Source organism: Notamacropus eugenii, chromosome 3, assembly GCF_028372415.1.
Source record: "Notamacropus eugenii isolate mMacEug1 chromosome 3, mMacEug1.pri_v2, whole genome shotgun sequence".
Classification (NCBI taxonomy): domain Eukaryota; kingdom Metazoa; phylum Chordata; class Mammalia; order Diprotodontia; family Macropodidae; genus Notamacropus; species Notamacropus eugenii.
Genome location: NC_092874.1, coordinates 30,707,193 through 30,734,191, shown reverse-complemented (window position 1 = coordinate 30,734,191; position 26,999 = coordinate 30,707,193). Strand labels below are relative to the sequence as shown.

Here is a 26,999-nt window from a genome sequence, read left to right as displayed (position 1 = left end):
CCCCAGTGAGGCCTCTAAGAGATTCAGCCTGGTCGCGTTCTTGCTCACCCTGATGAATGCGACAGAGTAAGTCTCCAGAATGGGATCGTTTGATTGGCTCAGGTTCCTGTGGATCTACCTGGGCCTTTCTACAGGGCCTCTAAAAGGGAGTCTTCAAAAAGACTGGGGGGTGGGGGAGAGGGATTGGTGAAACTCTCCCAAGAGCCAAGGTGGATCCTGGAGGAAAACACCCACTCTTACACCCATTCTTTTCACCCTTCACACTCCACCCCATGAGTTTCTAGTGAAGAGGAAGGGGGGAAAAGATGTATTCATAAATTAGTTTAAAACTAGGGAGAAAAGGATCAGTTCTGAAAAGGATGTACCATGTGCCCTGTCAGGGAGGGGACCCTCTTTGGAGAAAATTCGTTACTAAAATCAGAATAAAGGCTTTGAGAACAATCCCAGTTCCAGTTGAAGAGGTGAAGGGACTTCCCCCTGGGCCACAAAGAAAGTATGGCAGAGGCAGGGCCTTCCAGACTCCAAGGCCAGCCCAGAAACCTTGAAACAACTGCTCTACATTTCACATTAATAACTGCTTCTATTTACATAAGACTTAACGGGTCTTTAGTATTTTAATGAAATTATCCCAATTAATCTTCACAACCTTTGGGGGAGGGAAGTAAAAATACTATTCCCCCATTCTATAGATGAGTAACCTGAGGTCCAGAGAGGTTGGGACAACCAAGATCACATAGCTAGGGAATGACAAAACTAGAATGTTCCTTCCACATGCTAGACGTCCTCTTGAGAGGTGGGCCTGGAGGTGAATCCAGGCTGTGAATGGGGGGAGGGGGAAGAGGGAGAAGAGGCCCAGGCAGATGAAAAAGGGAGGTCCAAAGCTAAGGGATCTTTAGAAAGGAAATGGGCAGAAGAGACCAGGATTCCGGATTTGACCCAGAGCTCGGGATTGCTGAAGGAAGAAGGCTGGAAGGAGACGTCCCTGGGGATGAGCCCCAGTGCACACCAGTCATGTGGCAGGGAGGTGCTCACAGACACAGCAGCCTTCACCAGAAGCCAAGAGCAGGTGGAACTGGGGCCCAGAGGAGGAAGGCTCTTGTTGCCATAGGGACAAAGGGGATGCTAAAAACAACCCGGAGCAAAGGAAAACAACCAGCAGAAGCACAGACCCGTAGGACTCAGGGGGTGACTATAGCGAGGGCAGCAAGGGCCCCCCTTTTCTAGAAACTTAGTGTCCCCAGCAGAGAGAGGCAGTCTGGAATGGCTAATAGAGAAACCTGGGTTCCAATTTTACCTCTGATGTACCCTGCCCACCAATCCCCAGGCCAGTCATTTAACTAACATCTCCGTGCTCCAGACAAGGATTCAAGGCTAAATTACCAGAGGTGCTAACCTGCATCAGTGAAGGGAATTTCCTCACCTGGGAATTTCAAGTATCAGCCAAACATCATAGGTCTGGTTGCTATCTTGAAACGTTCAACCAAAGTCGGAAAAGAAGCCTCTGTGGATGAAAGTTCATCCTGTGGACAGTTGGAGGGAAATGCAGCTAGCAATTAGGTTAGTAAATAGAGTAGGTGTTAAATGTTGGTTGACCTGCATGGGTAAAGTTGGTTTCTTAATAAGGTCACTATGCTAATGAAATAACAAGTCCCAGCTACTGGCCTCGGAGTAGGAAGCCCAGTGCCCAGCATGCAATAGGTTCTTAATAAATGTGAATTGAATTGAATTAAACTCTGGGAGGCAGTTAGGTGATGCAATGAATAGGGCGCTGACCCTGGAGCCTGGAAGACTCATTTTCCTGAGGTCAAATCCAGCTTCAGACACCTACCAGCTGTGTGACCCTGGGCAAGTCACTTCACCTGCTTACCTCAGTTTCCTTCATCCATAAAATGAGCTGGAGAAAGAAATGGCAAACTATTCTAGAATCCTTGCCAAGAAAACCCCAAGTGGGGTCACAGAGAGTCAGACATGAACAAACAAGGAAAAAATCGACATGCTGCCCGAAAGGATCTATATGGATGATTTCCTGGCCCTGTTTCTATTTGAGTTTGACGTCACTGGTTTAATCCACCCCCTTACATAAGGAAATTGAGGTCCAAATGTCAGGTGATTTAGGGTCTTGATTGTGGAGCCAGAAGGGATCTCAGCATCTCCACAGTGCAATCCCTTCAGTCTACAAATGATGAAACTAAAGCTCAGAGTGGTTGGAACTTGCCCCAGGTCACACAGCACTTGAGTGTTGGAAAGAGGCTTCAAACTCAGATCTGGTGCCTGCTGTGGGCTCTCTCTTTCTGCTGTGCCATGATCCCCTCCTTGGTCATAGCCCTGCCTGTGGCTGAGTCCTTGTCCTCCCCATACCCCTCCCTCATTAACACCTGCTCTCAATTTTTCCCTAAGCTAGTGGGGCACACAAGTACCCCAAAACCTCACATTAGCCACTCATTTCAACCTTCTCCCTCAATGTGACTCTTTCCAAAGCTGCTGACATGGTTTAAAAAATGGCCTGAATTAAACTTCCCTTCCTTCGGTTTCCCATCTGGGAGAAGCGCTAATAAGCAATGACATGTCCAAATCAGGGAATGGGTTGGGGGGGAGGAGAGAAAGGGAAGTAGCAGCGAGGCTTTAATACCTCCACCTAGATAACCAGGCTCCAGAGGATTGAGAGATGGCTGGTCGTGAGCCCAGGGCCCCATGGAATCCCAGCGTCTTAGAGCTGGCATAGACCTCAGAAGCCTCCAGTCCTGCCCACAGAGAAACAGGAAACTGAAGACAAACTTTCAAACCTCTCCTCGCTCAAAACAAAGTTAAGTGCAAGTCATGTCATCATTTCTCTGATGGCATGGTCTTCTTCAGAAACAAAGGACAACACACACAAGGCGATGTAAAAATAAAATATATCGATATTCTTTCTTAAATGTTCCTTGAATTTGGCAAATTATTTGATGATTCCCCCCATGGCCTGGAGGTGACCTTGGGTTCTTGAAGGCTTTATCAGCAGAGCACAGGATATGGAGGAAGATAAAAAGGGAATTAGCATTTATTATGCTGCTACTATGTGCAAAGATTATCTCATTTGATCCTCACAACAACCTGAGAGGTAAGTGCTGTTCTGATCCCCATTTTACAGATGAAGAAACTGAGGTAGACCAAGATAAAGTAACCTACTTGCCCAGGGTCACAGAGGTAGTATCTGAGGTCACATTTGAACTCCCATCTTCCTGATTCTATATCTAGTACTCTAAGCATTTTGATGTCTAGCTGACTAGGAAGACAGGAAGGAAAGGAAAGAAAGCAGTAAAAAAAAATTAATTTATTTCTATAAGTAGACTGCCCTGTTTGGATAATAAACAGCCTGCTGTAGCCTAAAAAAAAAAAGAAATATAGCCTCCGCCTTCTTCCAACCTACCACCGAGGGACAGTTCAATAACATTCAATATTAATAACTAAAATTTACCCTGCACTTTAAAATTTACAAAGAATTTTGCATCTGGTGTTTCCTTTGAGCATCACCCCAAACCTGTTTTTGTACCCATTTTAAAGATGAGGAAACTGAGGTAAAGATCAGTTAAGTGACTGAGCACATGACCACCTCATAACTCTGTGAAGTAGTTATTATTATTGTCATTTTATAGATGAGGTAGAAAACTTGAATGACTTGGACCATGGGGTAATCCATGGAACTCAGGGCCCAGAACCAGGAAGACCTGCGTTCAAATCCAGCCTTAGGAATTTATTAGCCGTGTGACCTTGGGCAAGTCATTTAACTTCTGTCATAGTTTCCTCAACTGTAACATGAGGACAAAAATACCATCTAACCCCTCCCCTTGTTGTGAGAAATCAAATAAGATAATCTTTGTAAAACACTTAGCACAGTGTCTGGCACAGAATGTGTACTATCTAAATGTTAGTTATTCTTTTGTGGTTAGGAAGCATCAGAGGTGAGATTTGAACCCAGACGGGGCCTGATTCTAGGAGCAGGACTCAACCCAATGACTCCATTGTAGTCCAACCATTCAGTATTACAGATAATGAAAACTGGAAAGGCAGACTCATTGGCTTTTGTTTGCCATTATTATTAACATTGTGGTTTTATTAAAAATGACTGTAAAATGGTCCCTGTTGCATTGTTTTTGAAAATTCAGCCCAAACTAGTCCTTGGAGGAAAACAGTCATTGTCCCAACTGGGCTGAGAGAATGAATGCTGTAGCTAATTTCTTTTTAATGTGAATATTTTCTTAAAAACAAATCTCCAGGAGATAGAAAATTAAAAGCAGATTTCCTCAGGTGATACAACGGCCAAAACCCTTAAACTCATATAATTCAGAAAGCATCAAAGCACAGGATGTGGGAGGACACGTGTGTGTGAGAAGTGCTACCGTCCAATACTGACTTTGACTTCCACCACCACATTTTATTGCCAAGACTTGGGATGCTGAAAACCAGCGCAGAGAGTCCATTCTGCTGGATGGGAAAGGACCAGCTATGGGGGCTACAGGCCCTGTTGGGAGCAGTAAAGCCAGAGCTTCCATTCAATTTCATATGGTGGAGCTGTCCCTACCCACTTGCTGATCTCACACCTTTCCCCAGCCCCCTACAACCTTCAGAAAAATCACCGCAGCTTCTGAAAGGGAAGAGGTATCTTTGGGTTTGGGATTTGGGGGGGGGGGGGGGGGGAGGAGGCATGGTTTTATTCCCTAAACTGGAACCTGTTTGCTCATTATATTGATTTTCCATATTTCATTTGGTTGGTTGGTTGTCGTCCTTCGTCTCCAAAGACAACCAAAATGACATCACCATGATAAAGTGAAGTTTCAGTGTGTCCCACAGTGGCTGATCAGACCAATACAAGCTTGGAATGCTCTACCACAGACTGGGCACAGATAGTCCATATGAATTTGGGGGTATTTCATTTAACCAAACACCTGAAGGATCTGTGATTTTGGTCAGCACAGAGAACTCTCTCCCTGATGCAAATCACAGCTGATCTGACCCAACAGATCACTGTAATCCTCACTCACATTACCATAACCCTTTAAAGCTTACAAAACACTTTACATATGTTATCTCATTTGATCCCCAAGGCAACCCTGTGAGGTAGGTGCAATTATTACCCCCATTTTTCAGATAAGGAAACTGAGGCTAGGAGAGTTTGAGGGATTTATTTGCCCAGGGGGCACATGGCTAGTTAACTGTCTCAGCTCTTCCTGATTCCCAAGTTCAACACTATCCATTGTGCCACCCAGGCTTCCCAGGGAGCTACCTGGAGACATGGATAGAGGAGGAGACTTGCCTGGGGTCACAGAGCCAGTAAAAGTACTAGGTGGATTTTGAACCCAAGTCCATGCCCCGTACTCTATCCGCCATACCACACTGCCCTTGTTTAGCACTACACTTTATACCAGGCTGGAACATGCTGTACACAAGTCGTATTTTACAAAACCCCTTCTGGCAAAACAAGGGCATTTGTCTCCAGAGCGCTTACACCGTGTTTTTAGCTCCTACTTCCTTCTTCCTTTTTTCCTGTCTTCCTTCCTGCCTTCCTTGTTTGTGATCAAGGTTAAATGACTTGCCCAGGGTCACACAGTTAGTATATAGTGTCTGAGGCTGGATTTGAACTCAGGTCCTCCTGACTCCAGGGCCAGTGTATTATTTGCGCCATCTAGCTCCCCTTCTGTTTCTTTCTAATGCCCCTCCTTCCTCTTCCTTTCTCTGGCCTTCTTCTGCCCATGACTAAACAAAAATGCCCAGTGTCCTCCACTGGCCCAGATCTCACCACTGTGATGCCCTGCCATACCTCTCTGCATACCCGCTCCAGTCAGACAGACCCATCTGGGTGCCCTTCCCTGATACTAAAATGAACCCATTCCATGCACCATTCCCTCACAGTTTGCCTGCTGTATTACCTAACCGTGCCATGATTAATTTACTCATACTTTCTGTCTTTACAGGGCTTAAAAAAGAGAGATTTAAGGAGGCCCAAGCTAACTTAACCTCAGCTATCAATGGCTTACCTCCCAGACACCATTTTGAAAGGGACCAGATACTTCAACGGCTGGATTCATAATGATGAATGGTGGGGGCATATCAAATACCAAGACAAGATTAGTAGGAAAAGTAATCTTTGGACAATAGGGCATTTGGCACCCATCAAATCACACCAAGTAGGAGGAAGGGGCTATTTCTGGGACATGAGGAGGGAAAAAGGGAATGTGCATTTTTATTAATTTATTGTAAAATTAAATACTAAAACTTAAATACAAATAAGAAAATAAAAAGAAACATATAAACTTAAATACAAAATAAGAAGAGAAAAAAAGCATTACCGAGTACACAACAGAACATGAGAAGATTCAAAATAGATAGCAATAAATTTCCATTTCAAGAAAGCTTATGTAATAAATAGGGAAGGGGGATTTATATGCATATCTAACACATCTATCTAAAGATGTATCTAACACCTACTATGTGCAAGGCAGTATGCTAAGCCCATTATCAATATTATCTCATTTGTTCTTTATAACAGCCTTGTAAAGTAGGTAGTGTTATTATCCCATTTTATATTTGGGGAAACTGAGGCAGACAGAGGTTAAGTGATCTGCTCAGGGTCACACAGGTAGTAAGTATTTGAGTCTGGATTCAAATTCAGATCTTCCTGACTCCAGACCTAGTGCTCTACTGAGTTACTATCTGCTTCCAATGGGAAAGTCTAATGACAGATCTCATGGAGGAGTCCCTTGAACTGGGTTTTAGGAACTATTTAAATAGATAGCAATATGAAAGAGGCCAGGATGGGAGACTGCTTGCATAAATGAACTGCACACAGTAGGACAGGTAAGATGATTTTTTAAAAAGAAATATTTATTTCAAGACAAGATCAAAGTGCATTTGGTCACTCTTTTGCATTCCAAGGTGTTCTACACCTGAGTGTACATTGTGGAGAATTGGAAATTGTCCTGGTTTATAACTGGAAGACACAGGTTCAATCCCAGCTACTCACTAGAAAATAGATTTCAAATAAATTGAGTAATCCCTCAGGGTCTTATTTTCCTCATATCTAAGACTGCAATGAGAATAATTCCACTACCTCCTTCACAACATTCATAGATTTAGAGTTAAAAGGGACCCAATGGTCCAATCCCCTTATTAGACAGATGAAGAAGATACTCAGACACTAAGAGGTTAACTGACTTATCCATTATCATCCAGGAAGTAATTGGCTTAGCTGAGAGCTCTCCCATAGGGCCATGCTGGCAAACCCAACCATAGACAATCGGCTGATGATTGACATCAATAGCTGGAGGGATAATGCAAGGTGAAACTTGCTCCCCAAAAGCATTTATCATTATCACAAAGGGTACACAGCATAGAGTTCAAATAGAATACAGATTCCCAAGCAAAGGTGAGGTCCCCGGAGGCTTTCCTTTGCACATGGCATTCTGCTTTTTGCATTCAACTCTGGAACATTTCAGAGTTTAATGAGATTCATAGTCCTGGGGAAAGCCAAGTGGATGAAAAAGTCTACAGATTTGCCATTTGCATTGTTGCGAGAAAAAGCAAAAGAGTAGGGAGAGTGTTGTTTTTTGCATTTGTATCCCTGGTGCCTGGTACTTAATAAATGTTTTGTTGATTGATAAATGTGAACTCTTATGATAAAATGTTCAATAAATATTTGATGGTTGATTATAAGAACGTTGTTGTTCAGTCATGTCCAACTCTTTGTGACCCCATTTGGGAGTTTCTTGGCAAAGATACTGGAGTGGTTTGCCTCTTCCTTCTCTGGCTCACTTTACAGATGAGGAAACTGAGGCAAACAAGGTGAAGTGACTTGCCCAGGATCACACAGCTAGTAACTGTCTGAGGTCAGATTTGAACTCAGGAAGAGGAGTCTTCCTGACTCCAAGCCTGGCACTCTATGCCCTATGGTGCCAGATAGCTGCCTGATTATAAGAATAAAAGGAGCATATACTTAGGGCTCCAGCACCATGACTCACGTACCTTTACAACAAAGAGACATCCTCAAGGAGCAGTGGGTTAGAGCACTGGGTCTAGAATAAGGAAGACCTGAGTTTAAATCCAGTCTCAGGCACTTACTAGTTTATGGGACCTGAGCAAGTCACTTAACCTCTGTCTACCTTAATTTTCTCAACTGTAAAATGGGGATCATATAACACCTACTTCCCAGGGTTGCTGTGAGGATAAAATGAGGTAATCTTTGCACAGTGCTCAGCACCCTGCCCGGCACATAGTAAGGGTTTAGGAAATGCTTATTTCTTTCTTTCATTGCTGACATTTACAAGACTGGATCTAAATTTTTGGATAGACCTGAGTCTCCAGCCAGTGCAATCTTGACCCCATTAACTGGAAGAATTATGATACAACTTAACCCCAAGGGCTGTATAGATATAAATTATTAATATGTTCTAACTACTGACTTCTCAAAGATGTTGTGAAGAAAGTATTTTCTAAGCTAAACGTATGAATGTGAGCTAGTAATCAAGGGCAGAAGTACTGAGCTCCACAGCAGAAGAGGTGAAGGGCCTTTTGGCCTGGTGCAATATTGATCCACCAACAGCCAGGTTTGTTATCAGGGCCTGGCCTTAGCTGATCCATTGGTTCATCTGGTTCATTGACCCCAAAGATCTATCGATTCCAGAGCTCTGTGGCAATCATCAATCAGTCTGGGTGCTCCCTGGGCTCCTCCTCACCTCTACCTCCTGTTTTCTTCAGGGAAGACCGCCTTCATGAGACCTTTTCTCATCTCTGCCATCTCTGTGTTCAGTCCCTCTCAAACATTACTTTGCTTTATTTCATATTTTATATTTGTTGACTGGACCTTTGATTTCATCGTTGAAGAAAACTCTGGGGAATTCCCTCTACCAAAGTGGATCAAGGCCTGCTTCTCAGTTTGGAGCCCTTTAGAGTTTCCTGACGTATTGAGAACTCAAGTGATTTGTCCAGACAGAACGCATCTGAGAAGTGACTTGAATCCAGACTCTCCTCGCTCTGAGGCCACTCTCTATTGCACCAGCCTGTCAAGCACTTTTATATATATGCTTCTCTGTATCTATGTTGCATGTCTCCCCCAACCCTAAGGAGAATATAAACTCATTGGTAAGTATTGCTTCTTTTTTCTGTCTGTAATACCTGAATGTAGGTCAGTGCCTTGACACACACTGGGTGTTTAATAAATGTTTATTGAATTGATTTGAAGGACTCCTGTGCTGCAGTCAGAAGCTCAAATAAGGATTAGACCAAAGGAACTCATGGCATCCCTACAAAGGGGAAGTGATAAAGCCTATTTAAAAAAAAAATCTAGACTTGAGATTAGACCATTATTATTGCCTTCCTGGAGAACCTTGGGAAAGCTGACTAGGCAATTAGTGTGACATCCCAGCAGCCAAATTCTGGCCAAAGTCCTTTCGAGTCCCATCCAGCACAAAGAAGTCTGCCCTGGGCTCTTGTAATTACTGAGTAGCTTTAGGCTACCACCTGCCCCTAGGGCTATGACCTTTGCCATGGAAGATAGGAGAAAAATGCCTGGAATGACATCAGGCCCTACCTCTGCATCCCATTCAAGGGGCTGGCCAAAGTGCCTTTTGCCTTTGGGAAGCCTCTTAGGCAAGCTTGGCTGCCCCTAGATGTTTGCTAGGATCCTAAGGTTACTCCTTAATAGTATTGCTTGTTGGTCAAAGACAATGGCATCTTATCTAGCTCCCTGCCTCCCTCTGGCCTAATAGGCCCCCCATGCTGCCATTCAGTATTTGGCCTCCGAGGCTGGTGTTGTAATCAAGGAAGGAGTGACAAAAATCCCTTTGGTAGTTCGGAAAACCCTCCTTGTTTTTATTATCAGCCTGGAATTCACAGTCTGGCCTCTCCAATCTTCAGGTTTTAAATGCTGATGGTCAGTTTCTACAGACTGAGAAAAATTCACTCATGATTCCCAAACTCCCATGCCAAGGGAAGGAGGGGATTGGCCCCCAAAAAGGCAATTTAATATTTAATAACAGGAAGTATAACCACCAAAAGTGGAAGATGAGATAAAACAGACATTCAATATAAACAACTTTTCCTTTAAGTTTAGTGGTAAGGGGATAAAGGGGGAGGGAAGAAATATGGAAAAGAAGGGTCACATTTTTAGGTATGGAAAGATGGCAAGCATGCTCATGAATAGATAGTAAGTAGCCAGGGGAGAGGGAGGGATTAAAAATGTATGAGAAAGAAGGGATGGCTTCCTAAGGAAATCCTGGAAGATATAAAATGGGATGAGGACAAAGGCACAGGGTCTTGGTAATTAGCTACTTTTGTCACAGGACAATATCCATGCTGATAGGAGCATTTAAAGTCTTCTAGGAGACAGATCTGTCCCTCTGAAATAGGAGGGAAGGTAGAGATAATAGGGGATGATACTGACAAGTTCTGAGGTGTAGTTGAGAGGAATTTGGATGGATTTTTTTCTTCTCAGTGATCTCCTTAGGCTTCAGTTAAGAGGAAGAGGTGGACGAGTTCATTTCCTAAATTCTAAATTTATGATGTTAAGTACTGGGCCGTCATCTCCAAGAGCTCTTCATTCAGACATCTAACTATGGGATCCCAATATATAACACTACTGGCACCCAGTGGCATCCACAGGCATTGCTTAACCCACTAGTAGAATCTGGGAGTTGCTGACCCTTGCTTTAGTCTGGTCCTTCAATGTCCCCAGGATGGCACAATCGAAATGGGAGCAGGTTATTCAAGTCAGGTCTTCCAGCAGTTTCCAAATGTTAGTCAGACTGCCTGCTCAGCCCAGATGGTATCCAACGACAAAAGCAGATAAGACTTCCCCAGGACTCAAGGGTGTCTCACCTATTAACATGGTGTCTATACTTAGCTAAAAGTTTTAATGAGTTTTAAGCTGGGTTTAGATATCACAGAAACTAAAACAGTTGTTACACTGCCCTTGACTGGACATAAGAGGTTGGAATCATTGGCTACATTGAGCTTTGGTGAATATAAGCATCTGGTGCTGGTGTATCTTCCCTGCTCTGTAAGCGTGCTTGGTGTGTTGGCATATCCTGGGCAGTGAGCACTGAAACCCAAAGGACACGGCAGCAGCATGGAACTTTGAGCTGGCCCGACCCAAGAGCTGGCCCAAACCTGTCATTTTACTACTGGGAAAAATTAGTCCTACAGAGGGCAAATGATTTGTCTCTAGGGGAAGCAAATAATTTCTCCTCTCCAGGTCTGACTTTCCTCATTTGTAAAAATGATGGATAAGAATAGACCATCAATTCTTAACCCAGAGTCTGTGAACATTTTTGAAAAAAATCATATAATAATGAATTCTTTTGTAATCCTATGTATTTTATTCTTTGTAACCTGCTCTCATTTCAATTATACCATTAGAACAGCATTCAAGGACCTCTAAAGTGGGAGTCATTGATGCCTGAGTTCCCCCAGTGCATTAAGCACAGTGGCATGCTGGTAAACGATTAACAATCAGCTCTCTGGAAAAAATTGTACACTAGACATACTTCTCAAGTTTAATAGCACAGGACAGATTAAACTTTAAATGTACACTGGACACATCTTAAAGTTAAAATTATTAACATCCATCATTTCCTTAAGTCTACACAATGAAAATAATAAATCAAGTCTCGAGTTGTAATATTTGCCCACTAAATGTTCAATCTGAAAATTTCACAATCAGTTCTCATGAGCTGGCTCCAGGATATCCCTGGCTAAGCATTGAAAAACATGATTTTTTGAGGCTAAGAACCCTTGGACAGAAAAAGGGTTTTTTTTAAACCATTGGACAGAAGGTCATTGTGGTCTCTTCCAGCTCTGACTACTGTGACCCTACAGAAAGTTCCATGGATAATAACGGGAAGAGGCAGGTTTGAACTCAGGCGACCTGAGCCCACATCTGGCACTGATACTGCCCCTGTCTCATACTGTGATTGATCTTTTAAAGGTTTATTCTATGGACTTTATGCTTCACAAGCCTGTGTGAAGCACTACAGCTGATCATGCTTCCCCCAACATGTACCCTAGTCTTGTGGGTGCATTTGCTAAGTGCTTAGGGGGAATCTGAGTGTCCTCTGGAAAAAAAAAAGAAAAAAGAAATGAAGGGGAGCTGAGTTTCTGGGATCGCTGTACCCAAGGGGCAGGAAAGAAGATGAAACAGAAATGAAAGGACTAGAAATAGCCATGGCTCCAGAACTTTCCTTGGCTCTATCTCCTCTCCTCAGGGCTGGTAGCTCAATAAGCTCTATCTCTACTTCCTGGTCCTGCAAAAACTAGATTTTTCAAGGATTGATGGGGCAGCACTTAGTTAAGTCTTTAAGGGAGACCTTGGTCCCTGGACCAGTAGATACAAACTATAAGGACTCACTGGTCCAATACTGGAATGCAACATCCCTGTATCGACAAATAGCACCTTCAGGGTTCATCCAGTGAACAAGTAGCTAGTTCCCCTCAATTAAATAGGCTGATTTAACAGCACAGGCCAGGAATAGACTAGACTCAAAAACCTTCCTTCCCAGTGGGTTAGAAAGAGGCTTGGGGAAACAGGTGGCAGGAGAGTTTGCTATTTATAATCATTTTCTCATCATTTTCTCCTGTATTTCTATTTTAAGTAATGTGCTATGAGGTTGTGTGCCTGTATGAGTGTGCATAAGTGTATGTGTTTATAACTCTGGCTGGTAGATTCCAAGAGAAAATAGGGACTCACGAATAATTACATTCTGAGCCAAATAGGTTTTCAGATGCCTGCAGCTTTCAGAGTTCAACATATGAAAATGAATTTTATATTATATCATAGTAATATGTAACATATTAGTTCTACATTTATAGAACAATATACTAATATATCTATAGTTATATTAATATATATTGTAATATATGTGTACATGTATGCATATATTAATATATACTATATTATAGTGTATATGTGTGTTTGTGAAAGAAGCAGTATCAAATAGTGGAAAGAATCCTGGTTCTGGAATTAACAGACCTAGATTAGAATCCTCCCTCGGACCTTCTCTGCTTATGTGACTTTGGACAAATCTCTACTTTCCTGAGAGTGAATTATTTCATCTGTGAAATAAAAGGATTGGTTGCAGCTTTACATAACCAAGGGCTGGGTTAGTTGTGTGTGAACAGTGTGTTACTGAAAGGGAAAGTACATTGCCAGAGGAAGTACACAGAAGGGTCAGGATCACCAGTGGAAGTGAGGAAAGCCCTGATATCACCTCTCTCAGGAAGCCTGCAGATGAGGAAGGGGAAGTATTTAGATGTGACCCAAGCAATGGGAAATGGACAGATGTCACTATCCCAGAATGAAAACAACAAAACGTTGCCTGGTCCACCCTTCCCTGGTCCAATCTCACCCACTACTAAAGAATAAGCCCCATAGAAGTTGCTTGTTGCCTGTGGTATCTCCTCTCTGGGGAGGGAAGCTAGCTCTTCAGCTCTGCCTTTCCAAACCACCCTCAGTGGAGATGTCCCCTTCCCATCCCCCAGTGGCTGGTCTTCAGTTAATAAGTAGTCGGGAAGTGCTTTGTAGCTCCCAGAAAGTATTATTAGCACACATCTGTGCTAGCCCTTAGTTTTCTGGGGAGTTTTCCTGGGCTACAGCATGGCCCCCACAGATATCCTTCTGGCCACTCCCAGCATGGTCAGGCAAAGGCTTGCCTTGGCAGAGGAGAGAGAAGGCATCCTGTTACAGCAGGACTGTGTGACCCAACAAGGCAGCCAGGGAAAATATATGACTTTCATTACGATGGCATGGAAAGCAATGCTGTCTAATTGCCTTTGTCCATTGGTGTATAAAGATTGAGGCCAGATGTGCTCAGACTTTTTTTTTAAGCTGGTGTTGGTTGTTGCTCTGAACAAAGCAATCTGATTTCCTCTATCTCTCAAAGGGAAGGAGAACATGAAAGTACTTCAGCTGCCTGTAATCTTTCATATTTGGCCTGATTTTGCTTTTTCCTGAAGATGAAATTGTGAAATTGGCCTTGAAAATTTTATTTTCACTCTCCCCAATGCAAAGGGGGCATTTGTTTAGCCAAAGAACCGAGCTGCCTGTCAGGTTACAAAGAAAGCAGAAGAATGGAGTTGGTCCTCGGTTTATTCCCATCAGCTCCATGCCCAAGAACTTCAGTTGGAGGGGAGAAAAGCAAAGACTCCTCATTCCCACCCTCCCCTTTAGCACCACACACAAGTAATAAAGGGATCCTGTGAAAGTTCAGGCATGTTCACTTCGGATGCTGCTGATACCAATGTTCAACAACATTCTGTCTCATGGAAATTTCTTGATGGATTTTTGAATAAATGAATAAAAAAGCACTTCTCCTGACACTTATTCTGTGCAATCTAGGCACTGGGGTGCAGAGGATGGAGAACTGGCCCCAAACCCGGAAAGACCTGGGTTCAAGGAATGCAAGGGAAACCAACTATCTAGGTGACCCTGGGTAAGTCGTCTAACTTCTCTATGCTCCGAATAAGCCTCTGGGACTATAAATTAGCGAGAGAGTGCTGATCTGCATCTCTGGAAGTTCCCGATACTGATGAAATCCCAGATCCTGTTCTTGTCCCTATCTCTATGTGCAGGGCACTGGGCTAATTGCTGAAAACCCCAATACAAGAGTGATACAGTGTCTGTCCTCAGGGAGATCACATTCTATCTGAGGGAGACTATACATGAAAGGGACTTTTTGTGTAGGGAAGGGAGTTCTGGTCCGGAAAGTCACATGGTTGGCGAATGGAGCCATGGCCATGGGGCAGGTGATTGACGTGCCCTTTCCAAAAACAGTGGTAATAATGATTTGATTACTGTGCCCAGAGTAAGAAGGGAAAAGGCAGAGTTGGGATCACCTTCAGGGGAGATGATGAGACAGCCTAGACTGGCTAAATAGCATGTGAACCATTCATTGGTCCACTCTGAGGTTGGCTAGGGATCGTGGGTGGGGCGAATTTACAAGAACTCATTTAACCACCCACCCATGGAGATAACCCATATCAGGGCAGAGTTCAAGGGATTTCCAAAGCAGATTGGATAATAATAATACACCACCTACTATGTGTCAGGCCCTGTGCTAAGCACTTAAACATTATCTCATTTGATCCTCACAACAGCTCTGGGAGGTGGATACTTTTCCTATCTCCATTTTACATGAGAGGGAACTGAGGTGGGTTGGTTGGTTGTTGTCCTTCGTCCTGGAAGACGACCAAAATGACATCACCATGATAAAATGAAATTTCAGTGTGTCTGACTGTGGCCATCAGACCAATACTCTACCACCCTGATCATGCCCGATATCATCTGATCTCAGAAGCTAAGCAGGGTCAGGTCTGGTTAGTACTTGGATGGGAGACCGTCTGGGAATACCAGGTGTGGTAGGGAACTGAGGTAGGCATAGGTAAAATGATTGACCCCCAGCTAGAAAATGTCTAAGGCTAGTTTGAACTCTGGTCTCCCTGACTCCAGGTCTAACTCTGGATTAAATACCCTCATTGTAGTTCTGGAGCAGGGAGGGACATCATCCCCAGGACAGATGCTGAATTTAAAAAATGTGAGTGGAATTTCTCAGACACCTGAATTTTATATAAAGGATGCCTCATAAAGTCACCATCAGGTATGGAGCAGGGAGATGGAAACTGATGGGGAGGCAGAAGAGGGAAACTACCTGCCACTTAGCTCATTCCCCCACCCTGTGTGAAGTCCTAGCTTCTAGGTTATGTGGCAGGACAGGCTGGGACATGCTCTCTTGTCTTCAGGCTGTGAAACTCTCACTGTGCAGTTGACTGCTCTGCCAGCTGCATGCCAGGTGTCATTTGGTAAACGTAATTATTGCTTCTAATCTAATTGTGTACCTTGTAGATGTTGCTGGGATAGGGACTGCACCACTGGTAGAGAGAACTTCCAGCTGAGGAAAGTCCCTTTACCAGTGCAAGCTAACAACCCTTCAGTAACTTACAGCTTTAGGAGAGTTGCCTGGGGCACCGAGAGATTAAATGATTTGCCCATGGATCACACAGGCAATTTGTATCCCAGGCAGTACTTGAACCCAGCTCTTCCAGAAGTGAGTCAGCCCTGTAGCTTCTAGGATGTTGCCAGGCATTGCTTAAATTCTCAGTAAAACTCTTAAGCATGTCGTTCATTCAAAAAATGTTGTTATACATGTGGCAGGCTAACTTTTCAGTTTCAGAGATGATACCTTAATCCTCCAGCTAAGTAAATGAACTGATAAATAGAAGTATGCATAGAATAATTTTACATATATATATTTTATATATATTTACATATATTTTATTATACATTAATATGATATAAATCAATATACCATATATACACAAATATATTTATATATTGTATATTTACATATATACCTACTAGTGGCTAATGGTAGTGATCTTGGGTGAGGAGAGAAGGAGCAAAAAGAAATAAGATAAAAGAAATTTATATAACTTTATTATATGTTTAAAAGGAAATAGCAAGTTGTACATAACAGATTTGCAGTTTCACATGCAATTATCTTTTTTATTACACCGTTGTGGAAATGCTTTTTTTATACCATAAATTAAAAATAAGTTTAAGAAATAAAAAAACAAATGAACTTGATTTCAATAAGAAGAACTTTACAAATATTATCTCATTTTATTCTCACAACAACCCTAGAAGGTGGGTGCTAGTAATATCCCCATTTTACAGATGAAGAAACTGGGGCAGACGCAGGTGAAATAACTTACTCAAAGTCACACAGCTAGTCAGTTTTTGAGGCAGGATTTAAACTCAGGTCTTCCTGACTCCCGGTCCAGTGTTCTATCTACTAGCTCTTTTGCTTGTAAAATTAGGTGATAAGGTTCATATATTGGAGCCTTCACTTGTGGTACATCACTTGTATTAAACTGCTGGGCACATCAATTTTACCCAGTACCATTTGTCACAATTCTTGTGATTTGGAGAGGATAAAGACCATCCAACAGACTGCTCTTTTTGCTTAACAAAGGTATTATCTCCAAGTCTAAATATGTTGAGCATTATCCATTATCCAAATCCCCCATCAAGACCTGTTATGGAAGAACCGTGAAGAGCCAGCTATCCTGAAACTACCAGAAACTTAGAATTTCCATGAGGACATTGAACCTGATGATTCAGATTGTAACAGGGAACAGGCTTGAGACCAGCAAAGTGATCCCCAACTTGAAGTAACCTTTCCATCCTCAGTTCTTCATTTAATAGCTCAAGCAGACCTAAATGGCTACATTCACAATGATTTGTACCTCATAAGCATTTAATAAATGCTTTTTCATTCAGTCATTCATAATCTTAACTTAGTACTTTACCTTCTAGACTAAAAAGAAAGAATCTCCTGAAAGAAGACACTAAAATATGTTCAAAACATGAAACTTCTCTTGAGAAGCCTTAAGGAAGAAAGTGTTTCTTAGTATATCTGTAGGGCTCTCAAAGTGACCAACCCTTTGACTCAGTTTACAATTTGGTACAACAAATACTGCTGCTTTATTTGTGAAAGAGCAGAGACAGAAGGGGGTGGTGGGAGCCTTTAAAGCAAAAATACTGGCCTTAAAGGAAAGACTTTACGCAAGGAAAGAAAAATATGGTAAGACAATCATGGGTTAGTCCTGAAAAAGTTCCCCTAGCACCACTGCACACTAAACTGTATTTAATGAAAAATTTTGTCAAGGCAGTGGTTCCAAATGGTGCCAGTCTCCTTTATCTGGCAGATTTCCAAAAATGGGGGAGTCTAAATTCAGAAAGAGGATATTTTTGGGTTCTCAAAATAAGAGAAGTGATGATAGATGAGCATTTTGAAGAACAGTTGAATGAAGTAGAAGGAGCTATTAAGAAATCATTTTTAGAAAGTGACCAGAAACTTTTTGGGAAACTACAAGGCAGAAAATTACCAAGAAATTGCTAATGAGCTTCTTAAAAACCTCTCACATAGGAGAGAACATGTCTCTCAGGATCCTATATATACATCTGGAACTCTACCAGGAAAGTCGAAGTGTTATCTGTGATGAGTAACGGGATCTCTCCCACCAAGAAATCACAATGGGAAACAGTACTGGGGCAAGTGGCATCTAAATATATCAGCAACTCTTAGACTGTGAGGAAGGATATTCTACAATATAATGGAAATCATCCATAACTGCATTTTAAGTGAGTTAGATGAACAGAATTTCATTTAGTTTTTTAAATAGCTGTCAAAAATATAAAAATAACCAATCATCAAGAATTTATGAAGTGTCTGCTATGCACCAGGTACTTATTTTGGGTGACACAGCTGAAATTGTCCCTGCCCCAGAGGTTTTCATTCTATTGGTTCATTCAGCACCTACTCTGTGCCAAGCTCTTCGTTAGGCACTGAGGATACAAAAAAACAAAAAAAGTCACAGTCTTCAGAGGGTTTATATTCTATCTAGATTAGGGTAAGGAGAAGAGATTCTATACATACATATGTATGCATGTATGTATATGCAAAATAAAAACAAGACAATTTGGGGAAAGGGGCAACTAGTGGATGCTGGGATTGAGGCTACTGGAAGAAAGTGACTTTTGGCCTGAATTTTTAAGCAAATGAGAATTTTAAGATGGATGGTGATTATGAGGGACTACTGGAACAAAGTCATGGAGATGAGAGCTGCAATGAGGTGGTACAGATCAGAAACAGTATTTAAACTCAACACCACAGATACCTATTTTGGTGGTTATGGTAGGGGTGGGGGAGCAGTAGGAGGGAATGCTATTTTTTTGTTACTGTCTAGCGTACGCTTTGAGAGGAATGACGCCAAATCTATCTTCTCTAGTTTTCCCAAAGGATTCTTCCATATTAAATTCAATAAATAATGATCAAACACTTATTGTGTGTTAGATAATTTTCTGTGTTCCAGGGACACATGGACAAAATCAAACCTTAACTTGAAGGAGCCAAAGTCCCATTAGGAGGGATTTCATGCAGCCAGCCTGATGGACAGAGAAGTCTAATAAAAGAGAGGGAGGGAATAGGATGAGGATGCCGGCTTGCTCCAGGGATATCTGAGGAGGAGGGAAGCTCAGACATGGAGAGCGGAGCCTGGCCTAGAGGAGGTGGCCTTGGAGCTGAGCAGAGGCCTGGGCAGCCAGCTGAGGATCTCCAGTGAAGCTAGGAATTGTGCTTGAAAAGAGAATCTACTTGTGTAAGTGAGTGGTAGAGGCATAGGTTTCTAGAGTACAGGCAGAATGGGGAGGCCATCAGGAGGCTAGATTGAGATGATTATAAATTAAGTGTTTCAAAATTCCTTATCTGGCAGGAGCTGTCAAAGTGAGGGTCACATATATTCAATTTACATTTTAATCTCAAAATCATCTGCCACATTATTCTCAAATTAATTTTTTTTCCTGAAAGGGGCAGTGGGGAAGGGAAAGAGAGAGGAGATAGACAGAGACAGAGAGAGAGAGAGAAAGAGAGAGAGGAGAGACAGAGACAGATAGATAGACAGAGAGGAGACAAGAGACAGAGAGATCTTTAAGAGGAGAAAAAACCCAAAAGTTTCCTGGAGGAAGCAGCAACCATGAGGCGACTCATGAGCACACTTAGCTAAACCTAGGAAATAGAGGGATGGGCTGAATGGAGGGCCAAAGGAGGAGAGGAATTCAAAGCTTGACATGGAAAAATCTCCAGCCCCTCCTTACCTACAAAGGAACCAGTTTCCCATTCACACTTACTGGAAAAGAGGGGCACAGGAGAGAGCTGGATTTCATGATCTAATCACTAACCACTCCATCAGGCCTGGAGTTCCCCTCCCTCTTCTGAATCTGATGATCTGTGGGGGTGTATGCCAGGTATTTATGGTAACTGCTGGCTGCAAGCCACAATTAAACTGGGTTCCTATTTTTTCTTCCTACACTCTTCGTGAGCCCCACAGTTCATTGCAGATTTAGGGCCAATAAATTAATTAATTTTTCTACTAAACTCAGTAAGCCCTTGAAGTTGTGTGAGACCAAAGCAAAAAGAAAAAAAGATAAAATAATCACTTGGAAGAATTTAAGGTTCTTGCTGATAGACATATACCTCAAGAAGGTCAAGGACAGAATGATAAAAAGTCCCAAACATTCCAAAACCTCCATCGCAGTGCTTTTTGTAATAGCAAAGAACTGTAAATTGAGTGGGTGTCCCTGACTCTGAGGACAGTCAAACAAATTGTGGCAGTGAAATGCAGTCCCCATCCCCTCACCCCCATCCTTTAGACTTTGGAGCAGGAGTGCTCCTGGAGGGCCAGCTGCCTCCTGCCTTTCTTTGTGCTCTCAGAGTTTAGCCCAGGGCCTGGCACTAGGCTGTCTCTTTGTGACTGCTCACTGACTGACTGCACCTGAACGTGATCGTGCAGTAAGAAATGATGATTCTGAGGAATTCAGAGAAACAGCAGTAGAACATTGGAAGGTGATGTTTGAACAGATTCAGGGAAGTTAGCAGGAGAACAGTAGACCTAGCGTGTGCAACAGTGGAAATGAGAAGAATGCAGAACTAAGGAATTGAAATGACCGCTGTTGATCCCTGAAAATAATGCTTCAGTCCAACCCTTGGCAGAGGGTGGGTCAGTCAGTCGGACTGACCACAGTAGCAGGCATTGTTAAATGTGGATTCTGCTGGAGGTTGTTTTCGCTAAACTGTTTTTCTTTGTTAGGGGAGTCAAGTCAATGGGACTAGGGACAGAATGGGGAAGAGAAGGGAAGGGAATGAGCCTTTATATGGCACCTTTTATATGCCAGGCACTAGGCTAATCAACTTTACAAATATTCTCATTTGATTCTCACAACAATGGGTCTAGGTAGCTGCTGTTATGATGCTGATTTCTGAGTTGAGGAAACTGAGGCAAACAGAGGTTAAGTAGCTTCCCCAGGGTCATATAGCTTCCTTATTCTGAAGACTCATCTTCCTGTGTTAAAATCCAACTTCAGACACTTACTAGTTGTGTGACCCTGGGCAAGTCATTTAACCCTGTTTGCCCCAGTTTTCTTCATCTGTAAAATGAATTGGAGAAGGAAATGGCAAAGCAGTATCTTTGCCAAGAAAACCTCAGATGAGGTTACAGAGAATCAGAAAGGACTGAAGTGACAACAACAAAACCAAAATTCCTGACTCCAAGCGCAGCCCTCTCTCCACTATGACACTCACCTGCCTTTGAAGGGAGCTATATTGGGGGGTGGGGAGTGGAAGGCACTATATCCATTAAAGGCTATGATACAAAAACAAAAGATATCAATAAAACTTATTTTTAAGGAATCTAAAAATAATAATGAAAGGACAGTCAGTACCTGGTGACCTTTCTGAGTACTGAATATCAAAGAAATCAACTGTTATGGTTAGAAAGGCCTTAGAAATCATACAGTCAACACAAATCAACCTACTACCTGCCAGGTACTGCACTGGAATCTGGGAACACAAACACAAAAAAGGATTAGTCTGCCTTCAAGGGGCTTCTACTCCAGAAGGGAGACTACAACATGTACACAGATTTAGGAGGGGTACTAACCACTGGAGCAAGCAAGGAAGGCCTCCTATAGGAAGTAGCCCTTGAGTTGAGCCCTGCAGGGCACCAGGGCTTCCAAAAGCATTTGGAGAAAAGCATTTGAAGTATGAGCAAAGACCTAGCAGTGGGACACAGGATGTTGCCTGTTATGGGGAACTGCCAGGCCAGTTGGCCTTGAACAGAGAATTGACAGGAATCACATGCCAACAGCCTGGGGAAACAGGAGAGTTAGACTTTGAAGGCCCAGTTCAAGAATTTGGATTTTATCCTAGAAGCACCAGGAAGCCATCAAAGCTTCATCGAGGCGGGTAATAGAGTCACTTGTGGGCCTTGGTCCAAATCTCCCATTTGTCAGAGAGGAAGAACTCAGCCTCAGGAGGAAAAGTGACTTTCCCTGAAAACATCAAGAAAACTCATGATGGGGTTGAGGCTTGAAGGAAGATCCTTCCACAAGGAGACCTCTCTCTCTTCTCATGATCTGTGCTTAAGTGAACATCCCAAGTCAGGTCTTCACCAAATGACTCCTCCACTTTTCTGCCTGGGGACCCTTTACGTTGTGCTCATTCCTAGACAACTCTAGAAGCCTGAGCACTTCCATTTATATGGTGCTTCAAGGCTTTGGAAACCGCGTACTTTGTCTCATTTGCTCCTCATCACAACCCTATTTTACAAATGACTAATGAAACTGAAGCTCAGAGAATTTACCCAAAGGTCTCACAGCTAATGTCAGAGATGGGTTATCCTCTGCCACCTTCCTGTCTCTAAGATAAGCAGATGCATTATGCCGCAATATCTCTTTTACAATTCAAAATTTTTTATTGAGAGCCCTCGTTTTTGTTAATTTGTTTCTGAATATATCCCCTTATAACCAAGAATAAAAAGGAAAAAAGAGAGGGAAAAGCAATTCAGTACAACTAAATATCAAAAAAATAAGACAGCCCCCCTTCACCGCCACAAAGAAAAGAAAGAGTCTTCTCTCTTCTCTTCCTTATTATAATTACATAACATTGTCTCAGGTTCTTTTGTTGTTTCCATACATTGTTGCTTTCCTTGCTACCCTTTCCCTGGTTCTGCTCACTGTTCACCTTTACGTCAGCTTATTCATGTCTTCCCAGACTTCTCTGAATAGTCACCCATTTGGATGATGTAGTGAATTTGTTCAATCTTTTTCCAAAATGAAGGCCATCTACTTTGTTTCCTCTTTTTTGTGACCACAGAGAGTTTTATGAAAAGATTTGGGTGTATGTAATAAGCACACCCTCTTTTCACAACAAACGTTAATGAGATTAGATTTTGGCAGGTGCCACCTAACTATGGTATAGTATAGTATAGTATAGTATAGTATAGTATAGTATAGTATAGTATAGTATAGTATAGTATAGTATAGGATAGGATAGGATAGGATAGGATAGGATAGGATAGGATAGGATAGGATAGGATAGGATAGGATAGGATAGTATAGGATAGTATAGTAGTATAGTAGAATGCAGTACTCAGGACCCACGAAGTCTCCACCCTTAACTTCTAATGAATGAAATGCCTTGGAATTGTATTAATTGTGGTTCAAGGCTGAGTACAAAAAGAAATAAAATCCAATTCAACAGGCATTTCCTATGCTCATACCACTGGACTAGGCGCCAAGGATACAAAGACAAAACTTAATCATTCCCTACCCCGGGGACATTTCTGTTCCCTGTCCCTCCCCACCCCCCCACCCCCATCTAGGTGCACTTTATACAGCATTCTGCCCTACAGCACAGAGGGTTACAGTTTGAGGGATAAGCCTAACCTAAACAGCAGCTACACTACCTAAGACACACCAGCAATAACCCTCTGGGGGTTTATATCTGACGTTGACAGCTGCAGCTTCAAGCATGGGCAAGACCATGGTGGTTAGAGTTGGGGGGGAGGGGACACAAGCAAACTAAGGTTGAGTGGCTTCTAGCACTGAGATAAGCTTCTTCTTTCTGTTTCAAACTTTCTATTACTACCTTCCTGCCTGAAGAGATGTGTTAGTGACCAGAGTCTATTACCCAGAGTCCCTGGGACACAGTTGTCCCACTCTGCCCCCTCCAGCGACTCAGGAAGCCCGTCCCTTTGTCTCTCTCCTTTCCCATTCAAAGCTTAGTCAGTGCTCACTTTCAACAGACTTCACCTGAATAAATGGCCCTAACCTATAGCATTCTTACATCTAGAGGTCTCTGGTCTATCTTCTTCCATTGTGGGCTTCCTAGCTCTGGCTCAGTATTGTGGGGTAGAAAGAGCACCCATTTAGAACAAGGAATTCTTTTTTTTTTTTTTAATTTTGTAATGTTTAACAATCACTGCCATACAATTGTGATTTTATCCCCCCCACCTACCCCCCACTACCCCCCTCCCTCCCCACGACTGCATACAATTCTGTATAGATTCTACATATACTTTCCTATTGAGTATATTTTCACTATAGTCATGCTATGTAGTCAGACTAAGATAAATGAAAGAAATCGTATAACAAATCAGAACATGATACACAAACACATACACATACACAAACATGATCTGCTACAATATGTGAGTGACTTCCATATTTCTCTCTCTGAGTGTGGCAGGCATTTTGCCTTGAGATCCTCCATTGGGATTTTTTTTTTGGTAAGAAGTTCTTGTGTTATTACAAAAATCTAAGTCTACCAGAAAAAACTCTCACACACTGTGGTTGTTGCTGTGCATAAAGTTCTCCTGGTTCTGCTCCTTTCACTCAGCATCAGGTCATATAAGTCCTTCCAGGCCTCTCTGAAGTCTTCTTGTTCATCATTTCTTATGGCACAATAGTACTCCATTACATTCATATACCATAATTTATTCAGCCATTCCCCAATTGATGGGCATCCCCTTGACTTCCAGTTTTTGGCAACTACATAGAGTGCTGCTATAAATATTTTTGTACATGTGGGACCCTTTCCCATTTTTATGATCTCTTGGGGATATAGTCCTAGTAGCGATATTGCTGGGTCAAAGGGTATGCACATTTTTGTAGCCCTTTGGGCATAGTTCCAAATTGCTCTCCAGAATGGTTGGATGCGCTCGCAGCTCCACCAACAATGAATTAGTGTTCCAACTTTGCCACATCCTCTCCAGCATTTATCATTTTCTTGTTCTGTCATGTTTGCCAATCTTATAGGTGTGATGTGGTACCTCAGAGTTGTTTTGATTTGCATCTCTCTAACCAATAGTGATTTAGAGCATTTTTTCATATGATTATAGATAGCCTTAGAACAAGGAATTCTTGACCACTAATTCAGCCACTAGCAAAATTCATGACCCTGGTGCCAAGTTACCAAACCTCCATTTCAATTCAGCCAATAGGTATTAAGCACCTGCTGCTATGTGAGAGGTACTGTGTTGGGTAATCGAAATTAAAAATAAATACCTGACACTGCCCACAGGGAACTTACACTCTGCTGGGGGGACCCAACATATACAAAACAGACAGACAAGAAGAATCTATGCTCACCCTGATGCAGGTGCTCCCAATGATGGGGTATAGACTCTGGGAACCCCCTAGAACTCTCCTTAAATCTTCTCATTTAATCTGATTTTTCATACCCATATCTGTTACCCTCGGTATAACCTGGCCCTCCATTGTCTGTGGCCTCTGGATTGTCCCCACCTGCTTCCCACCTCAGGCTTTCATTGTCTTGTAAACTCCTGATTGCCTCCAGCTATTTCCCACCCTAGATCAGTCATCCCAATCCCAACAAGTGGTCAAGGAGCCACCTCTAGATCTTTCCCACATTCTTTCTGTATATAAACTCCCTCTTGCCTCCATGAAGGCACTCAGATTCATTCCAGCTCTGATTCTTTCTAGCTGAGATTCTATCTGGCCTACTTGTCAATACAAGGGTCACAAATGGTTAGGCTTCTTAAGAGTTAATCCAATATGGCAAATCTTTAATAAACTGTGTTTTACTTTGGCTAAAAAAAGGCTTGAGTCAAATTCATTCAGCAGCGTGTCAGTATTTTGAGGTCCTGAGCCCCCCAAATCTCAACATTCTGGTTCCCTGATCTTATCACTTCCACTGGTAAACTTGCAGCCTTTCTCATACTGTGTGATTTTTCTCCCCTAGAGGATCCATTCAGTGAGCTAGAGGCCTTCCTCCACATCTTTGACTTTGTCTGGGTACAAGCACCATACCAGACTGTCCATCTCTTATCCTTCACTTTCCCCAAGAGAATGAAATCTTCTTGAAGTATGTTTTCACTTTTGTCTTTATGTCCTTGGCACTTAACAGTGTCTGGCACATAATAAGTGCTAATTAGCTAGTTCTTGAATTGTATTGAATTGAACTGAAATAGCTCTGATCACCTACTACCGTTTTCTCCAATCAAACATTTCCTCCATGATATACCCAAAGTTATGGCTGTTACTTTCTTATACTTATTATGAGTTTTTCCATTTCCTTTTGGATCAACTGTAACTTTGACCCTTCAAAGATTACAGTACTCTGAGATTCACAACCTTAAGTTTGCTTTTAAAAGATGGGTTTTTGTTCCAGGAAGTAGCTTAGGATCATTCTACATACTATGTTTTCCCAAATGCAGCATGGGCTGTTCTCTTCTTTCTGTTCAGTCCTTGGCTTAGTTCTCCGTCCACCTGCAACACTTGTCCCAGATAGATGTCCAAACCCATTGGACTGGTCATTCAACTGCATGCTCTAATTTGGACAATAAGTATTTTTCATCCATATAGGTTTTCCTGAATGGATGATTAAACCAATCTCTTTCTGCATGGTTGTGTATGGAATTGAGGCCGAATTCACAGGCTTGATTTCATCAGCATAATGTCAGGTAGAGCCAGGAGCATTCAGAGGAACTCAGGCAGCATCTCCAGGCAATCCTTTTTCCATCAGAAGTTCAGGCAAAATATCTTCTGTGCAATGGCAAGCATTTGTCTTTCCCACATTTTCGAACTTGCTTGACATTAATAATCAGAGAATCATTGAACATGGTTATCTCCAAGGTCCCAGTTATCAAAGAGCCTTGTAGGATTACTTGGGGGTGTGACTGTTTGGATTCTTTTTGGTGTCTTTACTTCTGTAAAATATCTAGGAAAACAAATTCTGGAGGCTTTAATGATTGGGTCCCCTCCAGCACAGCTTTCCCTTGTGTATAGTGGGTCTAGTCTGTCTCAAGTCATAACGTCATCTTAAATGCCATTTCAACATCCCTGTATAGGACATTGGGATCTGAGGTGTTAGGGTCCAAATGTGGCATTTCCCTGATCACCAGTGACAGAAATAAATCCTTGTAGAAATCACTATTTTATTTTTCTAACAATTTGCTGTCTTCTTAATACCAGTTTCAACTAAGAGTATTCTTAGGATAATGTGGCTCAGTGTGTCTCACACTAAGCTTTCTTTAGACTAATTTTACCTTCCATTGCTTTTCACATGTGACCTTTGGGTGACTTCCTTGAGCCTTATTTTCTTCAGCTGAGGGGACTGGAC

At 42.3% G+C, this 26,999-nt stretch overlaps 1 long non-coding RNA gene across 2 annotated transcripts in view; it reads left to right on the top strand.

Moving 5' to 3' along the window:
* The first annotated feature begins 8,656 nt into the window (after window positions 1–8,656).
* LOC140532580 (uncharacterized) overlaps window positions 8,657–26,999 on the top strand; it is a 41,202-nt gene continuing 22,859 nt past the window's right edge. The window contains exons 1-2 of one of the 2 annotated variants that reach the window (XR_011976585.1): window positions 8,657–9,111; window positions 14,360–14,453. This is a non-coding gene — a long non-coding RNA (uncharacterized lncRNA). The remainder of the gene's footprint in view (window positions 9,112–14,359; window positions 14,454–26,999) is intronic. The other variant, XR_011976584.1, reaches the window with a different exon arrangement.